The 15,009-nt window shown below is 47.7% G+C and overlaps 1 pseudogene; it reads right to left on the bottom strand.

The window, feature by feature from the left end:
• Positions 1-4,542: 4,542 nt before the first annotated feature.
• Positions 4,543-6,288, bottom strand: LOC136499723 (uncharacterized; annotated as a pseudogene).
• Between the last annotated feature and the right edge of the window lie 8,721 nt (positions 6,289-15,009).

Below are 15,009 nucleotides of genomic sequence, written 5' to 3'. Positions count from 1 at the left end.
ACATTGATTCATCATCATCCTTCGGCGACATTCGTCAGCCCTCATCGATGGCTCGCATGGTCCTCGCTATCGACTCGACATTGCAAGGCAACTCATGGCGACGCATTGTGATTTTCACTAAGACCAACGTCGACAAGCAAAGGATGACATATTATCTACAATACCATGCAAGATAAGTAAAAAAACCATCACAGTGCTTTGACTACATCCACATACAGCCTCAAGCATGCATGCAAGAAATAAATTCCCTTGCTACCGATCTACACTCACGGGACGTGACTCCAACGTCATCAATCCAAACGAGCTAAGTCATGGTTTTTTCCATTGAATATTCTAACATATATGCATACATGTGGATAACTTTGTCTACCTTGATAACTATCAAAAGCAGTGGTGGCCCTGTGCTTTCCCCATTTGTTATCCATATTTTTTCTCAAATTACTTATTTCTCTATGCTAAACATCTTTAAGATGACGTATATTATCGCCATTCAAATCGGGCTGCGCCCTCGCCTTGGTCGGACATGTTCAAGGGCTTCGCTCCCCACGTGAATTGACTACGTTAGGCTCTGATTACGCTCGTTTGCCTATGACTCTACATAGCCACCCGAGCCACCGAGCTGCCAAGCGAGCAGCTAAGCGAGCCGCCTGAGTCATAAGCAAGCCACGTTGCACCGCAATGATGATCGCCGCGAAGAACAGCGTTGTGACAACAATGACTGCCGCCATGACGACAAGCCAGAAAAGCTTAAGGGCTGGGCAATTTCATCACCGTCGATCAGTCATGTTCTCATTTGTGTTATCTAGAAGCAGCCATGTCCTTGACTTAACACCTAAATGTGCATGAGCAGTAGTGCTCTGCGTCATAGGCGGTCAATAGCGGCTCCTCGATGATGCCTATACTCCTAAGCGTGATCAAGAGCTATGTTCTTTATGGTTCAATGGGCCTCAGGGCATACTAAATGGTTGGGCTAGTTTTCATAGGGTTATCTCTCCAAATTTCACCACAGTATAGTGCTAAGCACTATCCATGTTCTCCAATTTCTCCATGTTCTCAAAATTTCTTCATGTTCTCCAAATTTCTCCATGTTCTCCAAATCTCTCTACGTTCTCCAAATTTCTCATGTTCTCCAATTTCTCCATATTCTCCAAATTTCTCCATGTTCTCCAATTTTGCCACAGTATAGTGTTAAGCATTCTCCATGTTCTCCGATTTCAACATGGTATAGTGCTAAGTACTCTCCAAAATTCACCACGGTCAATTGCTAAGTACTCTCTCCATTTTAAGTGCTCAGCACTCTCCAAATTTTACTCCTATGTCTAGTGCTAAACATGGGGATTTCATCCTTTATACAAATATGATTAAACTCCAAATAAACATAAACTGCTCTGCAGGATATAAAATTCACCGATACATTGCTCCTGATAAACTCCGCTCTGTTTTCTTCATCACCGGGTTCATATATTTTATTTTTAAATCTTGTACTACCCGTCCGACACATTTGTATTGCAAGATCATCGTTTGGGTGGTCGCACCATCTGGCCTTCGGATTTCTTCGCCGATCAACTAGTCGGACCGCTAGGTTCATGACTTCGTCGCCGACCAATTGGTCGGACTGTTCGTCGTTCACTTCTACTTGGCGCTCACTTCACCGCCAACCAGTTGGTTGGGCTGCTCGATACTTGATTCTTCGCCAACCAACTAGTCAGATGGATTGTCTGTTGCTTCATCGTTAGTTACGCTGGGGGCTCACTAGCTAAGCTGGGGACTCCCCGGTGTTTCAATTCTTCGTGCAAGCATCGCCAGCTAAGCTAAGGACTCAGCGTTCGGATTCTTCATGCAAGAGTCGCCGGCTAAGCTGTGGACTCCCTTGACGGTCAGATCTCGCTACGTCTCATCGGTGTACTATCAAGTTGCTCCATGCTATTCGAATCAGGGTGCTGATCTTGGACAGCACGTTTGGGTCTTGATACACACATGTCAGATGACATCGGGAAACTTTCAGACTTATTTTCTTTGAGCCTGTGTCAAGATTCATTCTTCATCTTCTCGTAGGCTCGGGGACTAAGTGGCTACACTTCACCTGATGGTGAATATAGTGCTTATTTCCTAATTTACCCTCCTTATTGACTAAGTCATGGATGATAACCATCTGACCTCACAAACGGAGTCTAAGTGGCTACACTTCATCTGAGGTGAATAATTTTTAAAATTAATCTTGAGCCCCTTATATCCTTTTGGCAAACCTTACTTGGCTAAGTCCAAGGTCTCCTAACCAGTTAAACTAGTCAACTTCGACTTCCACCACTCAGATCACCAGTTAAACTGGTTGGTCGATTTCCACCACTTGGATCACCAGTTAAACTGGTCGGCTTCAACTTCCATCGCTTGGATCACTAGTTGAACAGGTCGGCTTCACATCAAACAGCTTGGACTTGTTCAAGACTGCATTACTCAAAGGATACATGGTGCTCGGGGACTAGCTGTGGGGGATATACCCCTCGGTACCCACAAGACAAGACATGGGCCGCACCATCAAAGGTGGCCTAGCCCACAAGATCAAGGCTTGCACCGTAAGGCTATAAGAAGATGTGGTTTATTGTATAATACCAAATAGGATATTTTCCTTATAACCCTATCCCTCCTGACCATATAAGGAGAGGCAGGGGTCCCCTAGACGATATATCAAATCTAATATAGAATCAATACAAAATAACAGAGCATAGGATGTAGGGTATTATGTCAAATGGCCTGAACCTATATAAATCTTGTGTATTGTATCTCTATTACCATTTGGTCCGCATTATGTGCACCACCACCGATTCATCTATTACTGTGGGTATACCCCGCAGTAGACTGCCGACTAGATTTCGTCGACACAGGCTCATTAGTTAGTCTTTGAGAGCTCACTAACTTAAAGAGTAGTGACTTAGCCATTTTGTGAATTAAAGATCATAGCCACTAGAATTGTGGATAGGTGGCTTGTATTTTTAGTAGGCTAGCGCAACACTCACTTCACTTCATATTTGTCTAACCACTTGGCTTAAGTGTTGTTGTAGAAATTTTTATAGGTTATTCACTCCCCCTCTAGCCATTGGGACCTTTCAAGTGGCATCAGAGCCGTGGTCACTGTGATTTGAGGCTTAACAACCTTCAGTGTCAAAATAGCCCAAATCAACAACACCAAGAAGCCACCCCAATTTGATGGCTCAAACTATCCTTATTAGAAGGTTAAGATGACCACCTATATCAAGTCAATCAATAGAAATGTGTGGAAAGTGGTGGAGACCAAGATTAAGGTAGCAAATTCAGAAGCTCTCTCCATGGCCAAAGAAGTTTTACTCTAAAACAATGATATTGCTCTTAGTGTCATTCATGATGCCGTGGATGAGAGAACATTTGAGTAAATCAAGAACATTGAGATAGCTCATGAGGCATGGAAGAAGTTGGAGGAATCCTTTGAGGGCACTCAAGCAGTGAAGGGTGCAAAAACATATATTCTCAAGGAGAAGTTTGATCGCTTCAAGATGAAGGAAGATGAGAGTGTGCCGAAGCTGTTCTATAGGCTACAAGTGCTTGTCAATGATCTTAAAGCACTTGGTGAAGAAGTGAAGGACAAGGACTTCTCTCATAAGTTCTTGAGATGCTTGCCAACAAGATTTGGCACATTGGTCACTATTCTAGTGAGGAGTGGTTTGGACACCATGACACCAAACCAAGTGTTGGGAGATGTGATGACCGATGATACATATAGAGATGATGATGAGAAAGAGGAGAAGAACAAGGAGAAGAAAGATGACAAGAAGGATGAGAAGAAGAAGAGTGTGGCATTCAAAGCCACATCATCATCATCCAAGGGCAAGGCAAAGCAAGAAACATCAAGTGAAGATGAGGACTCAAGTTTTGATGAGATTGATGATGAGAAGATGGCTCTCTTTGTGAAGAGATTTGGCAAGTTCATGATGAAGAATGGCTATCGGGCAAGAAGGAAGAAGTCATTATCAAGGAACAAGGATGAATCAAGGAGATGCTTCAAGTGTGGTAGCAAGGATCATCTTTTTGCTCAATGCCCCTACAATAGTGAGAATGAAGATGATGACAAGAAGAGCAAGAAGAAGGACAAGAAAGAGAAGAAGGACAAGATGACCTTTAAGAAGAAGAAGAAGGGTGGTTCATATGTGGTCACTTGAGATAGTGATGCTTCCTCAAGTGATGATGATGATAGTCATGATGACAAGAGACCACCAAGAAGAAGGCTCTTACAAGCATTGCTATAAATGAGAAGCCTTCTCTCACTAAGCTTGAAAAGGCTCATTCCATTCTTGTTGAGCAAAAAGAAAAAGTAATTAAAAAATGTGACATAGGCTTAACTTGTGATATAATTGATGAATCCTTCTATAATCCTATTATTATTGCTCCCACTAACCCTTTTGTAGCACTTCCACTTCCACCTCATCTAGCAGTGATGGTTTCACTTATGATGCCTAACTAATGGTTGAGAATGAAACCCTCAAGAAGGAGGTTAATGAGCTCAGTCGTGCCTTAAGCAATGCCTATGGTGGTGAGGCCCACATAATGCTGCCCTCCTTTTTCACCAATTCTCTCCAATGTTCCTTTCTTCATATGCGGAACTGCATAATGCTGCCCTCCTTTTTCACACATGGTCTCTCTCATGCATCCTTGTAGTGTCAGGTATACATGGTTTGACCTATCGACCGTGTATTTTAGATAACCTTTGATCACATTAGACTCAATGTCTTGGATGTTTGAGGGAGATGACTTTTCAAACAATGCCTACAACGCTGCAAAAAAAACCTAGATCCAAAACATTAAGATCTGGAGAATTGGGTGGCTGACACATTAACCTTATATCCCACCCATCTTCTTGTGCAACACGGCAAAATTCTAGATCATCCACTGCAATATGCGTTTTTGCGTTGTCTTGTTGAATGAATATTGGGTGTCATCGTTCTTCAGTAGGCCATTTTTCATTGATGGCAGGCAAGACTTTTTCAATTAGAAACTTTCGGATAGTATCCCTCGTGACCGATGTCATGGCCTTTAACTCCATCGTTCCTATACATTCAACAATGCAAGTAGATTAATTAACCGAGATTAGTAACTTTGCTTTGATAAAAGGCATATTTTCCTCAAATAAAAAAAAGGTAATCATCATACCTCTCGGCCTGTTGGGACTTCTGCTCTTGGCTGGTTCTAATTTAGTGAAGGAAAAAATCCCTATTTTACCATCAAATGTGCATACGCCGTTCTCAAACCTAGGACGTGTTGTCACCCCTAGAAACATCACCTTTTCAATGAAATTTTTGCTCTTCATGGCTCTTCGAGGGATCTGTTCGCCAGGCGCCAAGTAATATATTTGGTTTTTCTTTGTTCTATAAAACCATTTCTCATCTATGTAAATGACGTTGTACAAAGATTTGAATGATGGGTCATCTGGTAGGCTAAGGCTGTCAAGCATATTTACGCAAAACCGCTCATGTTCCTTCATATTTTGTTCAGTCAAGGTGAACTTTATGGCATTTGTAATGGCGCCTAAACTTTCCTTCTTTTAGACGCTTATGTAATGTGCTCTTTGACATATGCAAGGCGTTGGCTAGGTGACGGATAGTATGGCACTGTCTAAGTGGCACATCTTTGATTACATCAGGGTTAAATGGAAGTTTTTTGCGGCCACAATTTTTTTTCTTATTTGAATCAAAAGCTTGAATTCCACCACCTTTTTGTCCATCTAGACATAAACGCTGGACAACTTTCAATGGCACCCCCATATCATTAGCAACAGACTTCGTCACTCCCTCCTTCATCATGCCTGGTGCTGATCTTTCTAAGCACATGGCATACAAGATCCTTTTCATATCAGGAGGGTAGTACCGCCCCCTCTTGATATTGACAGGAGTGCCTACACATAGACATTTGCATGCCTCAGTACGTGCATGCGACATGCAGTATGCAATGAAAAAAAAATTGACGTATGGCTCAAAGTACGTGCATGCGACATGGTTTGCATGCAGAAAGTTTCGGCTCGCTCAAAAAATAAAACACTGCGCGACAATAGAACTTGCTTGGAGTAGTGAGTAATGTAGGACTACTACCTGAGTCGAAAGCCTCAACATCAGCTTCGTCGCCGGCGTCATTTCCACCGTAGACTTCGCCTTGAGCCACGGTGTCCACTTCTTCAGCTTGGTCCGCCAGGACGTCTGCTTCTTCAGCTTGAATCACCGTCGTGTTGACCGTCGTTACCGTCGTCATCGTCGTCACCGTCGCCATCCGCTGTGTCAACGCCATTGAGTAGAGCTCGAGAAGAAATACAATGGCAACATATAGAAAAAGAAAAACTTCTATGATTACCTTCTTCATTGCCGGAGTCCCAAACATAATCGTAGTCCAAATCAAGTACGCCTCCCTCAAATTCCTTAATCTCATCCTAGTTGATAGGCTCGTTCAAATCTAAACCAGGCATAGTGTGTAGAAGAAAGATTAGAGAAAGGCATGTGTTGTGTGCTGTGCATAAGCACTGCCTATTTATAGGAGGACAAACGGGCATCAATTAGTGGCGCCACTTGCCAAAATATTTCCCATACGCGCCAAGAGAAAAATTTTAGTTAGGCGCCAGAGAAAATTTTGGCTGAGAAAAAAGTCCAGGGCGGGCGGGCGTTGATGGCTGCATGGCGCCGTGGGTGGAGGAATTAGCGCGCGGCAGTTAGGCGGGAGAAGATTTGCATGTGGATGAGTGGAAGCCGGAACGAGAACTGCATGCGCGCGTGGAAGCCGGAGGAGTGCTCTGCTAGTTTGACGGCTCCTTAACGTCTCGTGACGGAGAAGCGTGCGCCGTAATTATTTGGAGAGGTGGAGCCGAACAGACTTCCCTGGAAGCGCGCGCTAACTAAACTTTTCCTTGGTCTTTGCGATTTTGGAGTTGTGCCTACTATACAAGGACAGACGGAGTAGGACCTTTCACTAGTCCTAACCTTGCATTGAATGTATAGGAACGCGTAAGAAATGCTCATTGGAGAGACTGATGGGAGTAGGGGGTACGGTGGCCATACATTTTGGCAGAGATAGATATCTTTGATCGGACCTTAGCAACGGATACACCAACTCTAACAGTCACTCGTGATCTTGTGGGAGCATGATCAACCTAGCCACGAGGGCACCCGTTCTACAAGCAATTAAAGAACTAACAAGAACAAGTATTGAATTGCAAGTTTAATATGAAGGTTTCAATCTTTAATCACAATATGGTGGAGTATTGAAGACAAGTAGACGAGCAATCTAGACGACACTCATGTTGCAAGGCAAAGTAGCAATGGCTAAATATATAATCGAAACTAACAAAATCTAAGTTGTTCTTGGCGGTTGTAAACCTTATTAGCAGATGGGAGGATGACCACAAGGTGTTGAGATCGTGCTCCAACTCTAGGATGCATAGTTAATGAACTCAACTTGATACGCGACCCATCGAGCATGAGTAAGGGCAGTCCCAATGGTGTATTTACGGTGGTTTCTATGTACATTTACTAGCTTGCCAACTAAGCAGATTGCTGATGTGGTAGTAGATCGCTGATGTGGTAGTAGATTTAATGAAGAGAGAGAATGAAAAATAGAGAAACGGTTTCCTCAATACGAAATGAAGTCTTCATGCGTGCCAATGTGCGAGGAAACTACCACAGCCACGTTGGGGAGAAACGGGTGGTTTCCTCCCTTCTCCGCTCGGATTTTTTGCTCCAGTTGCATGCGCTCTGCCGTTTGCCGGCCCACAACGGCCGCCAAAACCATCGTACACACTCCTGCATCCCTCCCCAGTTAGCAGCCGAAGCCGCTAATCGGAATTGAGGAAGTGGAACAGTAGCTATGGGAGGTAGCTGGCCGGCGACGGACGAGTTCTCTTGCAACGTAATGTAATGCGAATACAAGTATAGGATTCCCAGATGATTCACTCTCCCTCACAGACCCCTCTTATCTCACTCTTGAGTGGGCTTCTCAATACAAGCGGTGCAAGCGACCCATTCTGGCCTAGCTAGCTTCACGTTGCGGGAACGCTTCCTCTTAGGCCTTGGAGCTGCTGATGGATCCCCAGGGTGAGGCCTGCTGACATCCCTCCCCCCTTGAGTGCCGGCATGTCCCCATGCCAGAGCACTAGGGAAACGCTGCATGATGGCGTCGGCGTCCTCCCAGGTAGCAAGGTCGTCGTCGAGGTCGGACCACTTGATCAGCAACTGCTTGGCGGAGTGGGCACCGTGTTGTTGTAGCCTTGACTGCAGCACACGCTCAGGTACTTGCATGTTGTTGTCGGGGTCGGGGAACCTTGCAGAGACTGCTGGAACAGAGGATGACACCAGCTTCAGAAGCGAGACGTGGAACACCGGGTGGATTGAAGATGTCGGAGGAAGCTCAAGCTTGTACGCCACCGCTCCAATCTTGGACAGCACCTTGAACGGACTGAAGTATTTGAAGCATAACTTGTGGTGAGAGCGCGGCGCCAATGACTACTGAACGTAAGGTTGCAGACGAAGGTAGACAAAGTCTCCAGTTTGAAACAAATGCTCCGAGCGCTTCTTGTCCACCTGATGCTTCATGCGCTGCTGTGCTCGAAGAAGATGCTGGCGTACACATGCAAGCATAGTGGTTCGCTCTACCAGCATGGAGGCCACATCCGGCACAGGGGAAGCAGCAAGGTCAGTAATACCAAAATGACGAGGAGATTGACTGAACAGAACCTCAAACGGCGACCTTCCCAGAGCTGAGTGTGTACTGGTGTTGTACCAGTATTCTACAAGTGGTAGCCACTTCAACCACTATCTTGGGCAGGAATGAACAAAACAATGCAGGTATGTTTCGAGACATTGATTTACACATTCGGTCTGACCGTCAGATTGAGGGTGGTAGGTTGAGCTCATAGCCAATGTCACCTGAGCAAGGTGAAATAGCTCACACCAAAACTGGCTGGTAAAGATGGGATCACGATATGATATGATATGATATGATATGAGTAGGCAAGCCATGGATCTTGAAGATATTGTTGAGGAAAGCTTGTGCTACGTGTTGGGTTGTATAAGGATGATGTAATGGAATGAAATGTGCGAATTTACGTAGCTTATCCACTACCCCCATGATGTAGTTGGTGTGGCCAGAGGTTGGTAAGCCATCAATGAAGTCCATGGACAGCAGCTGCCGGGCCTCCGCAGGAACTGGGAGAGGCGAAAGAAGACCTGGGTAGCGAGCTCTATTTGGTTTGGCCTGGAGGCAAACTGAGCAAGCAGCAACAAAAGTTTTGATTGACTGCTTCATATCGCGCCAGCAGAACAGTTTCTTAATGCGGCTATGAGTGACCGAGAACCCTGAATGACCTCCCAACATGCTGTCATGAAGATCTAAAATAATTCTTTGCTGCAGTTGATGGTTGTTGCCAACCTAGATGCGGCCTGAGTAGCGAATGATGTCATTCTGCAAAGTGAATGGTGGATGGCTTTGAGGGTTAATAGATAACTCTTGGAGCAACTTTGTAGACTCTGGGTCAGATGCATAATCGGCTGTAACATCTGCTAGCCAAGCCAGAGTAGAAATTGATAGAGCTTGGAGTTGGGATGGTGGGTTGGGGTGATGAGACAGTGCATCGGCGGCCGAATTTGATGTGTCGGGCTTGTAAACGACCTTGTACTGAAGACCAGCCAGTTTGTTGTGCATCTTGAGCTACCACTAAGTCTGCAAGCGCTGATCAGTAATGTTCATGAGGCTGCATTGGTCGGTGAATATTGTAAATTCACTATGCTGCAGGGATGACCGCCACTGGTCGACTACCACTAGGATGGCTAGGAACTCCTTTTCATAAGTAGATAGAGCTCTAGTTCGGGGGCCAAGTGATTTACTTACAAAAGCATGTGGGTGTCCATCTTGTAATAGGACTGTGCCAACACCCGAGTCGCTAGCATCTGTCTACAACTGAAATGGCTTACTAAAGTCTGGAAGTGCAAGCACTGGAGCTAAAACAAGGGCAAACTTCAAAGCATCTAGAGCAGATTGAAGAGCTGGAGTCCAAACGAATATAGATCCCTTCTTCAGAAGACCAGTCAAAGGTCTTGCCAGTGTAGCAAAGTGCTTCATGAACTTACGGTAGTAACCGGGTAACCCCAAGAAGCTATGGAGCTCTTTGATATTCTGTGGTTGAGGCTATAGACACGCCATTATGGCTGACAATGTGTCCGAGGTAGGAAATTGACTGCTGGGCGAATCGACATTTGGAGATCTTCACTTTCCACTGATCTCTTGCCAACAGGGTGAAGACCTGGCGTAGGTGCTGAATGTGGTCTTCGAGAGTACGGTTGTATACTAGGATGTCGTCGAAGAAAGCCATAGCACACTTACGCAACAGAGGGTGGAGAGTGGTGTTCATTGCGCCTTGGAAGGTATTTGGTGCGTCGGTCAATCTGAAGGCCTTGACAATAAACTCAAACTGACCCCAATGTGTTTGGAAAGCCGTTTTATGTTCTTCACCGGGTGCTAGGTGAATCTAATTAAAGCTAGCCGGAAGATCCAAGCAAGAAAACCAGTGGGCTTGTGACAACTCGTCCAACAGCTCATCCACTACTAGAATAGGAAATTTACTCTTGACAATCAAGGCGTTGAGCATCCTGTAGTCAACACAGAACCACCACGTACCATTGTTCTTATGGACCAAGAGCACCAGTGAAGAGAAGGTGCTCGAGCTTGGCTGTACCATGCCTGAATGCAGCATCTCAGAGACTTGTTTTTTAGTCTCATCTTTGAGCACCGACTTGTAGCGGTACTAACGGACTGCAACTGGAGGAGCACCGGGAACCAGAGGAATATGATGGTCTCACTGACGGTGAGGTGGCAGCTCAGTCAATTCTTGGAACAGCTCAGAAAATTCCTCAATGAGACTCTCGGATGTCTTCAAGAAGCTCAGGTTGTTTAGGTAAAGGCGCAGAAGCAGCAATGTGACAAGTCCCATGACAAAATGCTGATCGGAATCCGGCAACACGCCCTGAAGGACAACATGGCGCTGACCATAAGGAATGCTCATCCACTTTTGTTGCCAATCAACCCTCATAGGTGAGAAGGCCTCTAACCAATCCATACCTACAATCATGTCATAGGAGCCCAACTACAAGATGTGTAGAGTAGAGTGGAAACTGTGGCCTTGAGCTGTCCATTCAGTGCAATGAACTTTAGCAGAGCAGAGAATAGATCCCCCATCAGCAACTCTGACTATCATCAGTTTAGAAAGAGGCTTCAGGTTTGGCAGACCGGTTGCAAGGTGAGAACTCAAGAAGGAATGGCTACTTCCTGAATCCACCAAAATGATGATCTCACGGCCCAGAAGTGAACCTTTGAATTGCATTGTTCTTGGAGCAGCAGAACTAGAGACCGCTGCAGATGTTAGCATCATAAGTGCCTGAGCATTAGTGGTCTATTCAGAATCTTGGACAGGAGTATCGTTAGCTTCCTGGAACGCCTCGGAACACAGATCCCAGACTTCTTGTAGAGCATGAACTTGTGGAGCTAGAGCACACCGATGGCCTAGAGCCCACTTGTCGCCGCAGCGAACACAAAGGCCAAGAGCTCGGTGGTAATTTTGCAGTGTTGATAGCTTGCTGTCGATGGAAGTAGACTTGTTCGGAACTTGCTTCTCAGCAACGGGTTCAGGAACAGCTTGGGGACACCTGGGTGGAGGAGGCAAGGGAAGAGCATCCTTGATTGTTGTCGTACAAGTGAACGGGGATGCTTCCGAGCACTTGAACTCCTTGCGGAGACCTTGGTCCAGCGCCTCTTCCTGTAACAAGGCGAGAGTACAAGCAGTATCGAGGTTTTGGGGTCAAGCAACCATAACAATAGACCAAATCTCCTCGCATAAACCATCAATGAAGCGAGTGGTAAAGTAGAGCTTATCAGGGTTAGCATTATAGGCTTTGAGTTGTTCAAAAAGATCAGTGAACTTTTTGATGTAATCGGAAACGGTGGAGCTGTGTTTGATGTGGAAAAGTTGGCGTAACAGCAGCTCATGCTAATCACGGCTGAATCTCTCATGGATGAGGTTAGAGAACGACTGCCAGGATATGTTCTGCACTTTAGACTCAACAGACTGAAGCTAACGAGCTACGGCATGGGTGAAGTGGTGAGTGGCAACGCGAACCCAGATGGCTGGATGAACCGAGTACATTTCGAAATGGGAGCGAGCACGTGACAGCCACAATTTAGGATTATCCCCGTCGAATTGAGGAAACAACATCTTAAGGAGGTGGCCTAAATTGGGGTTGGTTTGGTGGGGAAGGTAATTAGGCTGATGGGAATTTGGGATGAAATTGGGATGTGGGTGGGCAGGGTGGTGAACGGGGGGTGGATGAATTGGGGTTATGTGCTGCGGAGCGGAATTGGGAGGATAGTGTGGAGGTGGAAACAGAGACGGCGGGTAGTATGGCAGCCGGTATGGGTTTGGCGGTGGTGGAGGAGGATACGGTAATGGGGGCTGAGGAGGGTACGTAAGCAATGGTGGAGGAGGAGGATACAGTGGTGGTGGCGGAGGAGGAGGGAAGTGTAACGGCGGCGGAGGAGGTTTGGGGGCGGGGAACGTACCATTGGCTGGGAACGGGCTATGGTCGTGACCAAACCATACCCCGCATCCTGTGTTGGTGAGGCCACGCCGTGCCTACTAGGCCAGTCGGTCATTGCTACGGTAGGGGCTCGCCCCGCAACCAACTCCGGTGTACCTTTGGGCTTAGGAGATCCATCGGTTTGAGCAGCACATGTTCGATCCCAGAGCTTCGACAACCGATCCACCTCAGAGCTAACGGTGAAGAGGGAGCTCTCGATCCGGGGGCGCCAGGCTTCGAACGCCTCCGTTGCGGACTCGAGGGCGGTGACCCACTCGTCGCGCTCGTCCTGGATCTCGACGTATCGCACCATCTCCAGATCGTGGACAAGCTCCTCCAGCTCGCTAATGCACCTGGAGAAGTGGCCACCCTAGTTGTCGGCAACGATGGCGGTGGTGTACTGGGTGGAAGCGAAGTGCTCCAGAGAGTCGAGGCGACTGTCGACGGTGGCATCGCGCTGGAACTGGGCGGCTTCCGAGTTAGAGAAGCGATGATCCAAGCGAGACCCGAGGCCGTCGAACTCGGATCGAAAGGAGTCGAATCGCTGGATCAAATCATCGAACATCTGGCGAACAACTAGATCCATGGCGCCGCAGCAGTGCTGGAGGCGAGTGAAGTGGGAGTGGGTGAGTGGGAGGGAGTCCTCCGGTATGCGCGATGGTAGGAGATCGGTGGCTCTAATACCAGTGTTAGCTGCCGAAGCCGCTAATCGGAAGTGTGGAAGAGGAACAGTAGCTATGGGAGGTAGCTGGCCGGCGACGGCCGAGTTCTATTGCAACGTAATGTAATGCGAATACAAGTATAGGGTTCCTATATGATTCAATCTCCTGCACAGACCCCTCTTATCTTATTCTTGAGTGGGCTTCTCAATACAAGCGGTGCAAGCAGCCCATTCTGGCCCAGCTAGCTTCACGTTGTGGGAACGCTTCCGCTTGGGCTTTGGAGCTGCCGATGGATCCTCAGGGTGAGGCCTGCTGACATCCCCCGTCTTCCCAGCCGCGCGCTCGCGTTCTTCACACGCACCGGTAGATCCATCTCGCCGGCGGTGGACACAGGGCGGCCATGGTGCTCGCACATCGTCCTGGAGACCTGGACCACTCGCCCGCGCTCAAGGGAGCTCCGACCTCCGGGCACCCACGTCGCTATCCTGTACTCGCTATGGCTGCGGACGCGGGCGAGCGCCGCCTTCATCTCGCACGCACGAACTCCGTCTCCAGTCACAGAGAGGCGAGCACCAGCACCAAGCCTAGCGTTCGTCGCACGTCGAGGCGGTGTCCGCGTACGTCTCGCTGGCGTGCCCAAGGAGCAGTGCTGCATGAGCTTGATGGTGGAATCGGCGGCGGGTGAAGTCGCTTGAGCTCGTCCCCACAGTACGCAACTACTTCGGCAACGTCAGGGCCTATGCGGCCATAGTGCGGGAGACCATCACAACCCTAGACTACGACGTGTACCTCCAGGAGCACAAGACGCCGCGCTCGCCCTGCCCATGTTCTACTATGGGAGGACGACGTTCACCCAGCATGCTACCTGCGGATGTCCTTGGCCTGCCCAGGTAGCATGGCGTTCACCGTGTAGCTGGATGAGCATGCTGGAGAGGCATCCTGGTATCCTATACGATTGTTTGACACATCTTATCATTCTCAATTTGTAATACATGTTGATGTTCATTAAATGTTATTTTCTATAGAAACTGCTATAAGAAACTATGCATTGGAGGTGTTGAGTCTAAAATTAAATCTCTTCCTTAGAAACTCACTACGTGAAAAACAGTTTGTAGCAACGGGACTTTTTTTAAAGGCCGCTGGCATTGGAGCAGCCTCTATAGTGGCGTGCTCGAGCTCCAGCACAGCAGTCGCCCCTACAAATGGCACAGTAGAGGCGGCTGGTAATACGAGCCACCCCTACAAATGTCATGCCCGTGGACTTCGCAACTCAAGTCTGCATCTCCCTCCACCCCCTCAGTCTGCCCTCGCCCCCTCTCCTCTCTTTCTCCAACGCCACCGCCCCATCCATCTCTCGTCGCCTCCCCCTCCTCTCTTCCTCCGGCGATGCCACCGCCCCTTCCTCTTCGACTGTTGCGGCCACCATCCCCTCCTCTACAGGCGCGGCCACCACCCCTTCACTGGTGCAGCCACAACCCCCTCCTTTCCCCTCTTAGATCTAGATCTAGAAGGGTGGGGAGGTGGGGCTTCCACTGCGTCATGGCATCCTCCCCGGATCCATCGCTCACAAGTCATCGCCGGGAGCCATGGCGAGGGCACAAGGGGTGGTGCGGGCTACGATGAGGATTAAAAGAAGGTCCTCCGCGTATCCCTGCTCCATGTGCTTGCGATATGAACCCACTCCTCCAACTTGCAGTTAGATCCATGTCCACTCAGGC

Source organism: Miscanthus floridulus, chromosome 13 (genome assembly GCF_019320115.1).
Source record: "Miscanthus floridulus cultivar M001 chromosome 13, ASM1932011v1, whole genome shotgun sequence".
Taxonomy (NCBI): domain Eukaryota; kingdom Viridiplantae; phylum Streptophyta; class Magnoliopsida; order Poales; family Poaceae; genus Miscanthus; species Miscanthus floridulus.
Note: the sequence above shows the minus strand (reverse complement) of the source record. Positions and strands in the feature narration are given on the sequence as shown.